This window comes from Lynx rufus, unplaced genomic scaffold (genome assembly GCF_022079265.1).
Source record: "Lynx rufus isolate CCGP_SWC_20201006 ecotype Redwood Valley unplaced genomic scaffold, mLynRuf1.p SCAF_11, whole genome shotgun sequence".
NCBI classification, from domain to species: Eukaryota; Metazoa; Chordata; class Mammalia; order Carnivora; family Felidae; genus Lynx; species Lynx rufus.
In genome coordinates, this window is record NW_025814825.1 from 40,343,787 (window position 1) to 40,363,383 (window position 19,597).

Here is a 19,597-nt window from a genome sequence, read left to right on the forward strand (position 1 = left end):
TTGAATGTCTGCATTATTTTCTTTTGGAAGTAACAGAAGTATAACTCCTCTGGAAAATCGTGGAACCAAAGTACTGAAAAAAATCTTCTGATCTGTCCACTTCTCTTTACATACCACCCTTGGCCAAAATCCACCATCTCTCACCTGGACTATCACAGTAGCCTCCTAAATTGTTCTCCCTGCTTCTATTCTACACCCCTCTAATCCATTCTTCACACAGCAAACAGAATACATTCTCCTACAATATAAGCCATACGTGATGCTTCCCTGCTTAAGCCCACCTATGGCTTCCCATTGCCCTTAAAATAAAACCCAAGCACTTTGAAGGCTCTTTCTGATCTAGTTTGTTCTACCTCTTTGACTTTATCTCCCCTCTTTGCTTGCTATGCTTCAACCATACAGCTCTTCCTTTTGCTCTGGACACCTGCCCAGCTTGTTCCTACCTTTAGGCCCATTGCATTTACTTTTTTCACTAGAATGCTCTTTTCTGGATTTATGCCAGATGGCTCCTTTTTATCTTTCAGATTTCACCTCATAAATCGCCTCCTCAGAAATGCTTTCTATGAGCATACAATTTAAATAGACCTTTAGTCATTTCCTATTAATTACCTTGTTTCATAATACGTATCATCTGAAATTATTTTGCCATTGGTTCATTTTATATCTCCCTCCCACCTCTGTAATAAAAGCCCCATGACAAGAGTTGGTCTGTTTTCTTCACAGCTGTATCCCTGTCCATGGAACAGTTTCTAGCACAATACAGGCACTCATTAAATGTGCTGAATGAATGAACTACCTTCAAGCAATCTGAAAGGAGAGAAGCCTGTTCTCTCCTTAAATATCTCCAGAGAAGATTCCACCACTTTCTGAAAAATGAATTCCAGCATACAATAACTTTTAGTTGTCAGAAAGGTCCTCCTGATATCCAACTTAAATCCTTCCTAAGGCAATTGCTGTCTCTTCTCATTTGATTCTCAATGGAATCATTAAATTGCCTTGTTATGTCAGTAATAAGTTTGTTATTGGCCCTCCTAACACTAGTGCTACTTCTCACGCTTTCTAACACTGTTCTCTTCTGTTCTTATCAAAGTTCTCTGTCTCAAGCTTCATTTGTGATCCCAACACTGAACACAAATATTACTGCTTGAAATAATGCCTATGTAAGAAAATCTCAACTTGAAAAGAGTAGTCCTGGGCGCGTGGGTAGCTCAGTCAGTTAAGTACCTGACTCTTGATTTCAGCTCAGGGCATGATCTCACAGTTTGTGGATTTGAGCCCTACATCAGACTCTACACTGACAGCACAGAGCCTGCTTGGGATTCTCTCCCTCTCTCTCTGCCCCTCCCCTGCTCATGCGCTCTTTCTCTGTCTCTGGGTCTCTCTTTCTCCCTCTCTAAATAAATAAATAAATAAATAAATAAATAAACAAACACACACACACACACACACACACACACACACACATTAAAAAAAAAAAAGAGTAGTCCTTACATCATCCCCCCTCTTCCTTGACCTCCTTTTCTACAGGTTCTGCATATGAATTCATAAGTGTCTGTTGTGAAAGTGGTTGCACCTTCTCAAGAATCTGTAGGTGTAAATAAGAAGATGCAAAATAACTAGAGGACATAAATCGTAGAAAAGCTTCTCAACATGACTGGCCCACTTGTATTTTGGCCACTCCATACAAAGCACGTCATAGGCACAAGGTCTGAAATTCCAACAATCCAGAAGAGAGTTGAATGAATAACTGTGAAGACATACTTTAGTGAGAAGATTAAAAGTGGGCTTTGGGGGTAAATCCCAAAGTTGAGATGAGGAAAAAGTAAAACTAAGGACCTCATCTTGGCTGAACTAAAGAGAGAAAGGATTTTTTCATACTTGAATCAGAATAGTTAGGGGGATTGGAGCACACTGATGTGCTCATGTGATGTGATGGTGGCATCAGCCATCCATGCTGTATAGCCCTCTGGGACCATCTAAACTTGTGTATGGGGAAAAAGGAAACCAAAAGTATTCAGCCCAATGAATACTGATAAGTCTCTGTGTGAATGTAGACAAATTATATATAGAAATATCAGTCAGAGAATATCGTCTAAGATGAACAAAAGTCATAATGAGAAAAAAAAAAGAAATCATTACCTCTTGGAATGTGCTCACCAATTTTCTCACAGCCTATAGGAGAATGACAATCCTACTGGGAAATAAGAAGACAAAAAAGGTAAAGCCTAGCATATAAGACCAAGACAAAAGGTTGGGCATGTAGTCTACTGAGAAGTAATGGTACTTACCTAAAGATAGATCTTGAGTCTCAACGTATTTGCTTCTTGTAAGAAGCAAAGCTGACACTTGTAAAATCTCATAAAGTGATGAGGAGTGGGAAGAGAGAATAAATCCATAGCAGCATCAAGAAACAAGAAAGAGCATTGCTCTTCTGTGAGAAGTGTTAAGGTGATTTGCAAAGATAAAAAGCAGCCAAGATAGTCACACGGAGATGGGTAAGGTGGCAAGGGAAATAAAAACACTCAAAGGTTATTATCTTGTTTGTGAAAAAGACAGAGACACTGATTAACCTGAGATGTCAGTAAAAAAATATAAATTAAATATGTATTCTAAAATGTAAGGTCAATCGCTAAAGAATAGGATAAAGATATACAATTTCTAAATGGCTAGAGAAGAAGTAGGGAACCAACTTATGAAAGGAGTATTTATGATGGTGATGGTGATGATGATGATGATGAGGGAGATGATGATGACAGTAGTCATGACACAAAAAGAATCCATTAAATGGATAACATAAAATAAGAGGTGGATACAACCAAACATATCAGTAATCACAAAAAATACTGATTGAATTAAATTTCCACCTGTTAGGACAGGCTCTCTTTTTATTTGAAAATAAAAACTCTAAGGGGCGACTCAGTGGCTTAGTGGGTTAAGCGTTCAACTCTTGATCTCAGCTCAAGGCTTGTTGTCAGGATTGTGAGTTCAAGCCCCGTGGTGGGCTCTATACTGGGTGTAGAGCCTACTTTAAAAAAAAAAAAACAACCACACTAATTCAGAGCCATGTGCTGTTTCCAAGGTACATGCCTAAAGCAAAATGAAACCAAAAAGGAGAACAGGGAAAAAGGAAAAAAATACAGCAGGCATTATAGAGAGAAGCTTAAAATGTATTCATATAAGATGAAAAGAGATTTCAAGGCTAAAAACTTGAAATGGGACAGAAAGGGATATTTCACATTAATGAAAGTTCAAAGCATTAAGAAGATTATGACCATCTTAAAATTTTATGCACCTAACTCACAGCTTTAGAATTTATAAACAAAAATGAGAAACATAAAGGAGAAATTAAAAATTACAATATCAGTATGAGAAACTTAAATATACTTCTTCAAGAAATGTATAGACTATGTAAGTTGAAAACACATAGGAGCAGTATGAATTCATGTTTAGCTTAAGATAAAATACAGATGGATACATTTACAAATATTTATAGATATATACACACACACAGGTTAGGATACATGCATGTATTTCCTTGCTTTATAAGCTGAGAAGGCCTTGAGGTAATGATACCTTAGTAGGAATGAGCACACCTAGTGCCAAGATCTTGGTTCTAATACCAGTCTCCAATAAAAACAACCAGGGTCCTTGGGGAAAGGGCTGTTCTCAAACTGGGCCAGGAAATATACAAGATAAGCCTGGAGATTCTTATAGTGCCAGAAAGTAGGAAAGGGCTCAAAAACAAAAGACAAACAACAACAACAAACTCACAATGACAGAGGTATGTCAGAGGGACACAAGAGCCAACTGAAAGAGCTCCCAGTGGCCAAATGTGAAACAACTAGAGCAGGAAAATAAATAAAGCAATAATTAGTTATAATTCAAGGTATAAAATAAATATTTAGGAGTCCTTACTAATATAAGTAAAAGACTGAATAAATGAATGAATGAATGAGTGAATAATAAATTAGATGCATCCCCCATGTAGAAGAATTCCATGTAGGGCCTCAGTCAGTTAAGTGTCTGAATCTTGATTTTGGCTCAGGTCATGATGTCACAGTCATGAGATCAAGTGCCGTGTCGGGCTCTGCACTGACAGTGTGGATGGAGCCTGCTTGGGATTCTCTCCCCGCCCCACCTGCTCCATTCCCCCACCTCTCTCTCCCTTTCAAAAATAAATAAATAAACATTAAAAAAATTAGAAGAATTCCATGTAACTTATGTATGTATTCCACTCTCAAGGAGGTGGATGAAAACTCCCCACTCCTTAAGTGTGGGCTGCACACAGTGACTTCTTTCCAAAGATTACAGTATGGAAATGGGGGAAAAACCACTGAACACAAATACTACTAACAAACAGTATCTCAGCCACGTGATCAAGGTCAACATCAATAGTGATTGTCATGTTGATAGTATGTATTCTAGATATGTGATGAAAATGGCACTTTACCCTCTCTGGTCTTCCTCCCTCAAACCATAACTGTATCTAATCATCAGAAAAATATCAGACAAATTGCAGCAGAGGGGCATCTTACAAAATACTTGACCAGTTTTCTCAAAACTGTCAAGGTCATCAAAAACCAGGAAAGCCTGAGCAACTATTACATGAAAAATCATAATATTCAGGGGAAACTGGGTGTTGTAATATTCAGGGAAAACTGTATTATCTTTGGACTTTTTCTGTAAACCTAAAACTGCTCTAAAATATAAAATCTGGGAGTGCCTGGGTGGGTCAGTTAGTTGAGCATCTGATTCTTGGTTTCAGCTCAGGTCATGATCTCACGGTTTGTGGGTTTGAGCCTGGCATGAGGCTCCATGCTATCAGCCTCATCAGCTATCAGCATGGAGCCTACTTGGGATTCTCTCTCCCTCTCTCTCTGGACCTCCCTGCTCAAGCTCTCTGTCAATAATAAATAAATAAACTTAAAAAATAAAAAATAAAATAAAATAAATATTTTTTTAGGGGCACCTAGGTGGCTCACTTGGTTGGGCATCTGACTCTGTTTTGACTCAGGTCATGATCTCAGGGTTGGTGTGTTCAAGTCCCACATCAGGCTCTGCACTGTAAGTGCAAAGCCTGCTTGGGATTCTCTCTCTCCCTGTCTCTCTACCCCTTCCCTGCATGTGTGCTCTCTCTCTCTCTTTCCCTCCCTCTCTCTTAAAATAAATAAACTTGAAAAATTTTTTAACACAAAATAAAATCTATTTTAAAATTAAAGGAATGATAGACACAAACAGATAGAAGGACAAAAAACTTGAATAATACAATTAAGAAGCTTGACCCAGAACTTCCAGTTCTGTTAGTATGGCAGACTGAAAAACTCCACTGAAAGCATCTAAATATGCTAGATAAAATATTTTTAGAAATCTCCTTAATAAATGAATTCCATGAGCCGACAGACAGTAAGGACTTCTTCGGGACCAGTTGCTTGGATTGCTCTCACCTGAGCAAGGGACCAGGCATGAGTTCTAGGAAAGGCCCAGACTGCACAAAGAAGTTCCCATGTGCAACTTGCACCAGCAAGACCCAGTACTGCCAGCTGACAGGTAATGCCTGGTACAGTGGGGAGTAAGCCACAAGAACCAGGCTATGCCCCAGCCTAGGCTGCAGGGTCCTGTTCTATCTTACCTTGGCTGTCTCAATAACCCAGCCTGCACTGAGGTTGTTACCCCACAGCCCAAAGTTGGGATGCCAGCACATCTTTGACCTGGGGCTTGGACCCCATAAGGAGCAGGCAGCTGAAAGTTGGCCTCCCCCAGGAAGAACCTGTAGAACCAAGTTTGGGGTGACTTTCCAAATGTATACCCCATTAGGTCTTTGTTAAAGAAAGAAAAAAAAAAGAAAGAAAGAAAGAAAGAAAGAAAGAAAGAAAGAAAGAGAAAGAAAAGAAAAAGAAGAAGAAAAAGAACAAGTTACTGCTTATGTTCTCTTCTTGGATTTTTATGGTTTCAGTTCTCACATTTAGGTCTTTAATCCATTTTGAATTTATTTTTGTGTATGGTGTGTGAAAATGGTCCAGTATCATTCTTTTGCACGTTGCTGTCCAGTTTACCAACACCATTTGTAGATTAGACATTATTTTTTCCCGTTGGATATTCTTTCCTGCTTTGTCAAAGATTAATTGACCATATAATTGTGGGTTCATTTCTGAGTTTTCTATTCTGTTCTATTGATCCATGTTTCTATTTTTGTGGCAGTATCATACTGTTTTGATTACTACAGTTTTGTAACATAACTTGAAGTCTGGAATTGTGATGCCTCCAGCTTTGTTTTTCTTTTTCAAGGTTGCTTTGGGCTTTTGTGGTGCTATAAAAATTTTAGGATTATTTGTTCTAGCTCTGTGAAAGGGGCTGTTGGTATTTTGATAGGGATTGCATTAAATGTATAGATTGCTTTGGGTAGTATACAAATTCTTTCTAGACATGTCTCCTGAGACAAGAGAAACAAAATAAAAAATAAAGTACTGGGACTACATCAAAATAAAAAGCTTCTATACAGCGAAGGAAACACTCCATAAAACTAAAAGGCAACCTATGGAATGGGAGTAGATATTTGCAAATGAAATATCTAATAAAGGGTCAGTATCCAAAATATATAAAGAACTTATAAAACTCAACACTCAAAAAAACAAATAACCCAATTAAAAATGGGCAGAAGACACGAATAGATATTTTTCCAAAAAAGACATACAGATGGCCAACAGACATGTAAAAAGATGCTCAACATCACTATCATCAGGAAATACAAATCAAAACCAGGATGAGATACCACCTCACACCTGTCAGAATGGCTAAAATCAATAATACAAGAAACAACAAGTGTGGACCAGGATGAGGAAAAAAGGGAATCCTCTTGCACTGCTGGCGGGCATGCAACTGGTATAGCCACTTTGGAAAACAGTATGGAGGTTCCTCAAAAAGTTAAAAATAGAACTACCTTACAACCCAGCAATCACACTACTAGGTATTTACCCAAAGAATACAAAAATACTACTTCAAAGGGATACATGCACCCCAATGTTTATAGCAACATTATCTACAATAGCCAAATTGTGCAAACAGCCCAAGTGCCCAACGATTGATAAATGGATAAAGAAGAGGTGGTGTATATATATACAGTGGATATATATTACTCAGCCATAAAAAGAATTAAATCTTGCCATTTGCAATGACATGGATGGAGCTAGAGTATTATGCTAAGCAAAGTAACTTAGAGAAAGACAAATATCATATGATTTCACTCACATGTGGAATTTAAGAAACAAAACAAATGAACTTAGTGGGGGAAAGAGAGACAAACCAAGAAACAGACTCTCAACTATAGAGAACAAACTGATGGTTAGCAGAGGGGAGGTGGGTAGGGGGATCGGTGATGGGGATTAAGGAATACACTTGTCATGATGAGCACTAGGCATTATATGTAAGTGTTGAATCACTGTGTTGTACATCTGAAACTAATATGACACTGTATGTTAACTAACTGGAACTTAAATAAAACATTAACACAAATAAAAGAAAAAGGAAAGCAACCAATATAATTCATGTATTTTCATATTAAAGAAAGCGTGTTTATTCACTAGATGGATAAAATGTATAGGAGAAAATACATAATCAAAAAAAATTATAAAACTAGGAATAAATGGGAACTTCCTTTATTTGATAAAGCCTCTACAAAAACTCCCTATATCATTTATCCATCACTGCCTGACAAATTACCCCAAAGCTTAATGACTTAACACAATAATAAACACTTATGTTCTCACACACTTTCTGCAGGTCAGAAATTTGGAGGAGCTTAGCTGGGTGGTTCTAGTTTAGGGTTTCATAAGAAACATTAAGAATATTGGCCAGTACTGCAGTCATCTGAAAGCAGGACAGGAGCTGGAGAAGCCTCTTCCAAAGGGGCTTACTCACAGAGTTGGCAAATTGGTGCTAGATGCTCGCAGGAGACCACTCTGCCACATTGACCCTCCCATAGCACTGCCTAAGAATGCTCCCAACACAGCATCTGGCTTCCAAAAATGAGCAAAGGAAAACAGCACTATCTATTATAACCTAGTCTCAGAAGTCAAACTGTCATTTCCTCAGTACCCTATGACACAGGCCAGCCCTATTCAGGGTTGAAGTGTGAATATCATTAGACAAAGACCATTTGGTGGCGATCTTGGGGACTGGTTATCACAACACCATGCTGAATATCTTATTTCATGGTGAAACATTCAAATTATCCCCTATAAGTTCATGAACAAGAAAAAGGTTGCCATTACCATTGCTTCTATTCAACAGTGGACTAGAGGACTTAGCTGACACAGAAAAACAAGAAAAAGGAACCAATGGAAGAAAAAGTCACTATTTGCAGATCATATAGATGCGTCAACATAGGAAAGGTAAATATATATATACCACAAAGCATGAGAAGTAGGTGAATAATGTCTCTCAATACAAAGCCAATGCATAAAAGTTAGCTTAATTGTTATATATCAACAACATCAGTTAGAAAATGAAACTTTAAAAAATGATTTCACTTACAACAGCATAAAAATATGAAGTACTTAGGAATAAACCTAACAAAATACATCTATGACCTTGATGGAAAATATTGTAAGACTTCACTGAAAACATTATAGAAGACTGAATAAATGGAGGGCTTTATCACAGTCGTGGACTAGAACACTCAGCGTTGGGAAGATGCCAGTTCTCCCCAAATTGATGTACAGATCTGATAAATTCCAATCAAAATCTTGAAAGTGTTTTGGGAGGAGGGAAGGATTGACAAGGTGATTCTGAAGAACAAGACCGGGGGACTTGCCATACAAAATATAAGGAATTATTATAAATCCCTAGTAATTAAAAATGTATCATACTGATTTAGAGACAATGAAACTAATGGAATAAAATAACCCATGCATAAATGGAAACTTGGTGTATGATAGAGCTGATAATAAAGAGCAGTGGGGAAAGGATGATAGCTTTTCTGATAAATGGCACTTGGCTATCCAGAGGAAAAATAACTACCTTACCCCATACACACAAATCAATTTTAAGTGAATCTAGAACCTAAAGTAAAGAATAAACTATAATATTTTTAGGACACAATATCAAAGACCATCTTTACAACTGACCAGTAGGAAAGGATTCTTTTTTTTTTTAACATTTTTTAAAATTCATATTTGAGAGACAGAGAGATACAGAGCACGAGCAGGGGAAGTGCAGCGAGAGAGGGAGACACAGAATCCAAAGCAGGCTCCAGGCTCTGAGCTGTCAGCACAGAGCCCAGTGTGGAGCTCAAACCCACCAACGGTGAGATCATGACCTGAGCCGAAGTCGGATGCTTAACTGACTGAGCCACCCAGGCACCCCTGGTAGGAAAGGTTTCTTAAACAAAACATAAGAGGCACAAGTTAAGAACAATGGTAACAATAATAATAATAAATTGGATTGAATCTTGGATGTCAACAATTCTACAATGCACCATTACTTTAAGAAAGAAAAATTAAATTATAGGAATTTTTAATCTTATACTATTATAAACTTACTTTTTAATTTTTTAAGATTTTATATGCATGCATAAGAAAGAAAGTTTGAGGGAAATAAACTAGTTAAAATATTCCTAGTATGTTTTCATATTCAGAACCTGAATGTTAGAAATAGCTCTTGACTCCATTCTTGACATCTGTTTTCCACACAGTAGCACCCTCTGCCATCAGGAGCTCTTGATGAACTGCTGCTGTGCCTGCTTCTTCTTCTTCTTCTTCTTCTTTTTAATTGAAGAGTCTTTTGCTATGAGATTGAATATTTATTTAATAAGATCTATTTTCGACGTGGCCTCTGCGATTAGCTGTGGAGAGTCTGTTCTGCTAGTCTTCGGGTCATTTTCTGGGTTATTTACACTGATGCGGGTGTTATCTAAGTGCATTGGTAGGACAAAGTGAACGTAGGATGCTCCTACCCTGCCCCCCGCCCCAGGAAGTCTGAAGTGCTTCTTAAAGAGTGCTCCAAACTGTCTTCAGGATTTTCTCCCAAGCCACTGGCACCTATTTTGCAAACTTGGATATAACACTTCCTTGGTTAATGAGAAATTGTCAACAGAATATTTCAGACAGTAACCAGGATTTATAGTCGTTTTCCAATAGTTTTCAAATAATCTGTTGTTTGAAATGTCGAAGAATTGCTGTTGGCCAGGATGAGATCAGGAGTCACAACCAAGTCCCCGTCCGGGCAGGTAAGAACAAGTACATCATGACTAGTTGCCTGACTGGCAGGCATGTAAGATCCATCAATTGTAAGAGATGCTGTATTCATTTTCTACAACTCCTGCAACAAAGTACCCCAGCTGTGGTGCTTAAAACAATACACATTTAGGGGCACCTGGGTGGCTTAGTTGGTTGAGCATTTGACTCTTGATTTCATCTCAGATCATGATTCCAGGGTTGTGGGATCAAACCCCACATTGGGCTCCAGGCTGGGTGTGGAGACTGCTTAAGATTCTTCTCTCTCTCTCTCTCTCTCTCTCTCTCTCTCTCTCTCTCTCTTTCGGGGCACCTGGGTGGCTCAGTTAAGCAACCAACTCTTGATTTCAGCTCAGGTCATGATCTCATGGTTATGTGAGCTTGAGCCCCTCATCGATCTCTGCATGCTGACCACTTGTGGTGCCTGCTTGGGATTCTCTCTCTCTCCCTCTCTCTCTGCCCCTCCCTGCTCACACTCTCTGTCTCTCTTTAAATAAACTTAAAAAAATTCTTTCTTTTTCCCTCTGTCCCTCTCCCCCACTCGTGTGTGCTCTCTCTCTCTCAAAACAATGCAACACACACACACACACACACACACACACACACACTTACTCTGTTTCATTTCTGGAGGCCAGAAGTCTGTGATCAGTTTCATTAGGGCAAAACCAAGTGTGAGCAGGGCCACATTCACTCCAGAGGCTCTAGGGGAGAATCTATATCCTTGCCTTTTCCATTTTTTAGAGCTTCATTCCTTAGCTCATGGCCTCTTCCTCTCTCTTCAAAGCCACTAGCAAAGCATCTTCAAATGTCTCTGTATTTCTATTGTCATAACACACCTTCTTCCTTCTGTCAAGCCCCTGCCTCTCTCTTATAAGGACACTGGAGATTACATTTTAGGGCCGTCCCAGATAATCCAGGGTAACCTCTTCATTTCAGAATCCTTAATTCAACCACACCTGCAAGGTAACTTTAGTCATATAAGGTAGCAATCACAAGTTCCAGGGTTTTGGACCTGGATATCTTTGGAGGACACTATTCAGCCTACTATAGATGATAAATGTGAAAAATATGCTTCTACAAATTGGTGATATATGATAATATCAATAATAACATATGCGCTTCACATAAAATTACTTATTTGTTAAGTTCAACACAATATAAGAGACTATCTTTACAACCTAGGGGTAAGGAAGGATTTCTTTTTTTTAATTATTATATTTTTGTGAGGGGTGGAGGGACAGAGGGAGACAGAGAGAATTCTAAGCAGGCTCCACACCTAGCGCAGAGCCCGACGCAGGGCTCAATCCCACCATTGCAAGACCACGAGCTGAGCTGAAATCAAGAACCTGAGGCCTAAGCCACTGAACCACCCAAGGGCCCAGGAAGGATTTCCTCAATGAGATACATAGGCATGAACCATAAATTATAATGAGAATAATAGTAATATGAATAATTTCTATCCGTAATAATACAAAATTATTACATTTTATTAATTATAACATTAAAATTAAGAAGTTCTATTAATCAAAAGACACCACACAGAAAGTGAGAAAACATACCACAAACTGGGAGAAGACATTTGCTATGCACACAGTTGACAAAAATTTAATGTCCACGGTATATAAAGAATTTATATACATCATTAAAAGAGGAAAGACAAATAATCCAATAGAAAAGGTAGGTGAAATCCTGCTCAGTAGTGGCCAGGCCTCAACACCCACCCAGTTCCCACCTAGGGTCACTTGGCCCCACATACTCTTCCAGGTCTCCTCCCCCACCTCCCCACCATCAATAAAGTGTCACAAACAGAAAAAAAAAGGGTAGGTAAAAGACTTGAATCTACACATCTTAAAGTGTTTAATGGGATATAAAATGCTATTTGGAGCGTATATTGTTGCAATTCCTCTGGAACATAATTTAACATCATCTTGAAAAATAGAAGATGTGCTCACCCTATGAACACAAATTCCACCTGAGGTATATACACTAAAGAAGCTGTTGGGACATGTGTACCAAAACACATGTATAAGAACATTCATAGCACCAGGGGTGCCTGGGTGGCTCAGCTGGTCTTAAGTGTCCAATTCTTGGTTTCGGCTCAGATCATGATCTCGCGGTTCATGAAATCAAGCCCCGGGTCAGGCTCTGTGCTGACAGCATGAAGTCTGCTTGGGATTCTCTCTCTCTCTTTCTTTCTCTGCCTCTCTGTCTCTCTCTCTGTCTCTCAAAATAAACATTATAAAAAATAACTTCCCCTTTCCTTAAAAAAAAAAAAGAATATTCATAGCACCACTGTTAAATACTGGTAAAAGGACTGACACAACCCTAATACTATCAACAGTAAAATAGATAATTTGTAAACTATACAATCGAATACTCCATATCACCCTGAAAATAAATAATCTATTTTAGAAAGCATTTTGCTATCCTATACTTCTTTTTCATACCGTCAGTATTTTCCTTTTGAAAAAACAATACGTGAAATATTCAGGAGACACTGAGAAGCTCAACTTGGCAGAGATATTATTTCCTCTCTGTCCTTCTCCCTCTCATCCAAATTCTCAGGGAAGGAAACGTGACTGGCTCAGCTGGGTGATACCAACTTGTAACTATTTGTAGTGGGGATGGCAGAAGGCTGCCATGTGGCACAAAATTATTCCCGAAGGTCCCCTGTTGGTGGTAGACAGCCCATAAAAGTAGTCGTTATGAGCTGGGTAGACACTCCAAAACTGTTCTACTAAATTATAGCAGAATACTTATAATAATTTTACGTACCTTTATTTATAATAATTAGTTATAATTCAATAATTATATTATTTATAATAATGTATAATATTCAGTGAATATGCTTGTGTATATGTCCTCATAAACACTGTCTGATTGCCTTCTCAAGTAAAATCGGAAAGGTGCAATTACTGGATCAAATGTATTAATATGATTGAAATTTTAAATTCGTGTTATCAAATTGATCTCCTAAGCATTGGATTAATTCACACTCTTACCATCAGTGTACAAAATGACCACTTGAAAGAACACAATACTCTTGTCAATATTGTGTCTCATTTTTAAAAAACCTTTGCCAGTTTGATAAATGAAGGTGATATCTCATTGTTTTTTTTCTTTTCTCTTTTTTTCTTTTTTTTTTTAACGTTTATTTATTTTTGAGACAGAGAGAGACAGAGCATGAACGGGGGAGGGGCAGAGAGAGAGGGGAGACACAGAATCCGAAGCAGGCTCCAGGCTCTGAGCCATCAGCCCAGAGCCCGACGCGGGCTCGAACTCATGGACCGTGAGATCGTGACCTGAGCTGAAGTCGGACGCTTAACCGACTGAGCCACCCAGGCGCCCCTCTCATTGTTTTTTTAATTAATTAATTTTTTAATTTACATCCAAATTAGTTAGCATATAGTGCAACAATGATTTCAGGAATAGATTCCTTAATGCCCCTTACCCATTTAGCCCATTCCCCCTCCCACAATCCCTCCAGCAACCCTCTGTTTGATTTCTATATTTAAGAGTGTCTTATGTTTTGTCCCCCTCCCTGTTTTTGTATTATTTTTGCTTCCCTTCCCTTATGTTCATTTTGTATATTAAATTCCTCAGATAAGTAAAGTCATATGGTATTTGTCTTTCTCTGACTAATTTCACTTAGCATAATACCCTCTAGTTCCATCCACATAGTTGTAAATGGCAAGATTTCATTCTTTTTGATTTCCGAGTAATATTCCATTGTATATGTATGCCACATCTTCCTTATCCAGTCATCCATCGATGGACATTTGGGGTCTATCCATACTTTGGCTATTGTCAATAGGGCTGCTATAAACATTGGGGTGCATGTGCCCCTTCGAAACAGCACACCTGTATCCCTTGGATAAATGCCTAGTCGTGCAATTGCTGGGTGATAGGTAGTTCTAGTTTTAACTTTTTGAGGAACCTCCATACTGTTCTCCAGAGTGGCTGCACCAGTTTGCATTCCCACCAGCAGCACGAAAGAGATCCTCTTTCTCCGCATCCTTGCCAACATCTGTTGTTGCCTGAGTTGTTAATGTTAGCCATTCTTACAGGGGTGAGGTGGTATCTCATTGTGGTTTTGATTTGTGTTTCCCTGATGATAAGTAATGTTGAGCAGTTTTTCATGTGTCTGTTAGCCATCTGGATGTCTTCCTTGGAGAAGTGTCTATTCATGTCTTTTGCCCATTTCTTCACTGGATTATTTGTTTTTTTTTGGGGGGGGGTGTTGAGTTTGATAAGTTCTTTATACATTTTGGATACTGCCCCTTTATCTGATATGTCCTTTGCAAATATCTTCTCCCATTCCATCGGTTGCCTTTTAGTTTTGCTGATTGTTTCCTTCGCTGTGCAGATTTTTATTTTGATGAGGTCCCAATAATTCATTTTTGCTTTTGTTTCCGTTGTCTCCAGAGACATGTTGGGTAAGAAGTTGCTGTGGCTGAGGTCAAAGAGGTTTTTTACCTGCTTTCTCCTCTAGGATTTTGATGGCTTTCCTGTCTTACATTTAGGTCTTTCATCCATTTTGAGTTTATTTTTTGTCTGGTCTAAGAAAGTGGTCCAGGTTCATTTTTCTGCTTGTTACTGTCCAGTTTTCCCAGCACCATTTGCTAAAGAGACTGTCTGTATTCCATTGGATATTCTTTCCTGCTTTGTCAAAGATTAGATGGCCATACATTTGTGGGTCCATTTCTGGGTTCTCTATTCTGTTCCATTGACCTGAGTGTCTGTTGTTGTGCAGTATCATACTATCTTGATGATTACAGCTTTGTAATAGATCTTGAAGTCCTGGATTGTGATGCCTCCAGCTTTGGTTTTCTTTTTCAAGATTGCTTTGGCTATTTGGGGTCTTTTCTGGTTCCATACAAATTTTAGGGTTGTTTGTTCCAGCTCTGTGAAGAATGCTGGTGTTATTTTGATAGGGATTGCATTGAATATGTAGATTGCTTTGGGTAGTATTGACCTTTTAACAATATTTGTTCTTCCAATCTAGGAGCATGGAATATTTTTCCATATTTTTTTTGTGCCTTCTTCAATTTCTTTCAAAAACTTTCTATAGATTTAAGTGTATAGATTTTTCACCTCTTTGGTAAGGTTTATTCCTAGGTATTTAATGGGTTTTGGTGAATCATCTGCTTTTTTGATATTTTTATTTCTGAACTTTTGAAGAGCTTACCCATATAAATGAATTATTTTTAAATAGAACTGTTTTCTTCGTCCTAATGGTGGTAAAAGCAACATATATGTTCAAAATATTTCTATTACTCTTTTCATTTATTTAAATGTTTTATTTTTGAGAGTGAGAGTGTGAGCATGAGTGGGGGAGGGGCAGATAGGGGGCAAAGAGGATCCGAAGGGGGCTCTGTGCTGACAGCAGAGAGCCTGACATGGGGCTTGAACTCACAAACAGTGAGATCATGACCTGAGCCAAAGTTGGACACTTAACTGACTGAGACACCCAGGTGCACCAGTGTTTTTATTTTGTTTATAGAAAGGTGATTTGTTTTTTTGTTTTTGTTTTTGTTTTTGTGTTTGATGCCTGCTTCAATCTAAAAGGATATTTTTGCCTAAATGTTGCTTGTCCTCAGATAAACTTTAAGAATAGATTTTTAAAAAATACTCTGGAGAAAAATAGATTAAAATATTAACAAATAAATATTGAATACCTAATGAATAAGAAGTGCCAAGCATGTATTTGATCATAGTAGCCTCTGTTATACTAAATAGCTAATTCCATCCTCTTTCATTTACTAACGTAGGTTGGTATTTTTCTCTTCTCACTTGGATTTCTGTAACTGGCCCTAAATTGTTTCTGCCTCTAGTCTCATCCAAGCCATCTTCCATCATCGCCAAAACATAATCCTTCTGGTGTCCACATTTTATGTCACACATCTGCTTATCACCCTTTGGTGGTTTCCACTTGCCTTCATGGTAAAATCCAAACTCCTTAGCACAAGGCCCTCCCCCACCTGCATCCTACCTAATTCTCTGGTCTGCCTTCTCTCTCTATGTCACACACACCACAGCCACAAAGAGCTAATTATAGTTCTCCAAATGTACCCTGTTGCTTCACAGATTTGTGTTTCCTTCTGTGTGGAACCCCCTTCCTCCTTGTCATTAATGACGAACTGTTACTTATTTTTTAGACACAGCCAAATCTTTGCATATTCTCAGAAGCCTGTCTACCTCTCTTCTGTTTCTTTAGCTACACAGCTTCTATGCATGCATAACACCTCGTGCATTTCTTTCCCTTAGCACTTCTGAGTGTTTACTGGTCTGTTTCTTCCAGACTATAAACTTGGTGACAGATTCTTCTGTCATTATAATTCAGGGTCTTACACAGGGCTTGACACATCATTGACCATTAAGTTTTTGCCAATTAAATATATAGACGAATTAACATTTCTGTGCTTTCCCTGGAAAAAGTACAACAAAGCAAATGGGCCACTATCGAAGTTTTAAATAGGGATTAAACGATATAGGAGAGTGTAGGATATTAATAATCATTTGAAATACTCTTACCACTTAGAATATTTAGTATATTGCTTTTCTGCCCTGTGCCTTTATTTCCACATTTTTAGGTCTAAAAGGATACGAGCAAGTAAACATCTTATCTTCAGATAAACTAAGGTAGAAGAAGATTCAGAAATTTGACTATAAAATGCTTTGATATATCAGTTGTTGGTATAAAATTCCAGGAAACCTAAAAACATCTTATTTTCAAATATCTATAATATTAAAAGTTATTAAATAATGTGATATAGTTCATTTTTAGAGGAACTATGCAAATGTAACTTATTTTTACATAGAACCCTTGATTTAAGGACATCAAGAGGAAACTCCAGAGCTAGGATTTGGAGATGAGAGATTAAGAAAATTATATACGCTTCAAACTTGCTAAGAGACTAGATTTTAATTGTTTTCACCAAAAGAAGAAATGATAATTATGTGAAATGATAGAGGTGTTAGCTAACACTACAATGCTAATTATACTACAGTGTATCAGATCAACACATTATACACCTTAAACTCACAGGAGGTTATATGTTAGTTATATCTCAATTTCAGAAAAGAAGGTTATTAAAAAAAAACCATAACAAACAAATAAACCAGAAACAGACTCAAATACAGGGAACAAACTGGTGGTTGCCAGAGGGGAGGGGCTGGGAGGATGGGGGAAATAGGTAAAGGGGATCAAGAGATATGAAAAGAAAAAAAGAAGGCTATAAAGTTGAAAACAAACACAAAGTTTAGGGAACTCATAACTTTATATATAATCCATCGTATCTAAGACACTGGGATAACTCTATTCTCCAGTATCAAGGTGATGAAAGTGGCAACACTTAAAGAAAAAGTAAATAAAATATAACCATGAAAAAAAACAAACACAGCAACACTTAAGTCCAAATTAGATTAAATTTAGAAGTTGGCAATTCTTTTGCTAAGCTGAAAACAACCCCCAAATATTCAGCAAAATAAGAATGCTGACAATTTATATATATGAAAATGTATATAATCCCGCTCCTTAAAAAGAGAGAGAGAGAGAGAGAGAGAGAGAGAGAGAGAGAGAGATTTAGGCCCTAATATAGAAAGCAGCATAATATATTATTAAATGAGAAAAGCAACCTGCAGAAAAATGATCTATATAATTTGGGTGAAAATTTTTACATACATATTTGTATTCAATTATGTGTATTTTAAAGCCTAAAAGACCATCTAAAACTTAACAGTGGTTACACTGAAGTGCAGAGTAGGAGGTGGGTCATCAGGATTTGCGCTCTTTAAACTTTTTTGTCATGTTTAAGTTTTTACAGTGAGAATGCATTAATTTCATACAAAAATAAGGAGATTAAATTTTCCCTTTGTGGGAAAAAATTCTGAGGTAGTGGGGGAGTGCATCAAGAAACTCTTTATTTACATAAAAGTCGCCCAAGTCTGTTCTACCTCCTACAAGTTTTTCCAACCCCTGGGAATTAATTCCCTAGTCAGGTAAATGGAGAGAACCCCGTCTCTATTGTCGTCAGCCAAGAAGTCAAGATTGAAATTCAGTAGTTGTTACTCTTTACCTTCCTAGGACTTGACTCTAGGTCTTAAATAGGCTGCTACCTTTTCTGAATGACAAAAGACAGAAAGACCTACAGAGAGTATGAACTTTCAGTCATAAGATGAATAAGCTCTGGGGATCTAATGTACAATATGGTGATGTTAATAATAATGCTGTATTGTGTGCTTGAAATTTACTAAGACAGTAGATCTTAATCGTTCTCAACACACACACACACACACACACACACACACACACACACACACACACGATAACCATGTGAGGTGATGGATGTGTGAATTAACTTGATTGTGGCCATCATTTCACAATATATACATTTATCAAACCATCGCATTGTACATCTTAAACTTATACAATTTTTATCTGTCAATCATACCTCAATAAAGCTGAGGGGAAAAAGAAGAGGGAGTGAAGGACCTAAAATTTAGTGGGAATCAAAACCAACTAAGCTCATCTCACCGTTGGGAATCCCAAATAAAGGCCTGGTCCGGAAGATTCCAAGTGGACCATAAAATTACCCAGTCAGAATATTCAGATCGAGAGCCTTAAATCATCCAGCCTGAATAATCTGACAATGAATTAGTCTGATAATTCTTTATTTTCCAGTTACATTTGCCAGTGTAGATCTGGCCAGAGAGAGTTCTGAAGTAAGAGCCACAGGGATAAAAAGGAAGAGAGCAAAGACAGACCATTGACTCTGGGGAGCTCTAGGGAAAGGTGATGTGAGTGTCAAAGCAGAAGATGTGGCATGTGGAAGTAAGTTGGGGGCCTTCTGAGGACCCCTGAACAGTGACGGAGCTGATGCTTCCTCCCTAGTGAACAGAAGGGACAGCAACTCAGAGATGTGTGAGCAAGAAGCCTCAGTGTCCCACTGGCTTCACCACCAGAGCCTGAGTGGGTAGGGATTTGGCTGCCTATTGAAATCTCTACCCCTCTTTGAAGTTCAAACTCTATCTTCTTTAGAAAACCTTCCCCAAATAAGCCTATGTGATTTATAGTCAGTTTGTAGCAAGTTAATACCTTATGAAATTACATTCTTATATTATCACCTTACTGGACTGTAAATGTCTTTGGGGCAGAAATCATGTTTTGTTTTTTTAAAATGTCCATGATGGCTAGCGTGGGGTTGAGAATGGAATAGGTTGTTCAACAAGGAAGTGTTCTATGGAAAAGTTGAAAGGAAGAAACCATCAGGTTCCCTAAAGTTCCCTAAGCTTCTTTCTAACTTACAGAGGTGGTTGGGTTGAATCCCCACATTCTCAGATCAGAGGGCTGAGGTTCACCCAGTAGT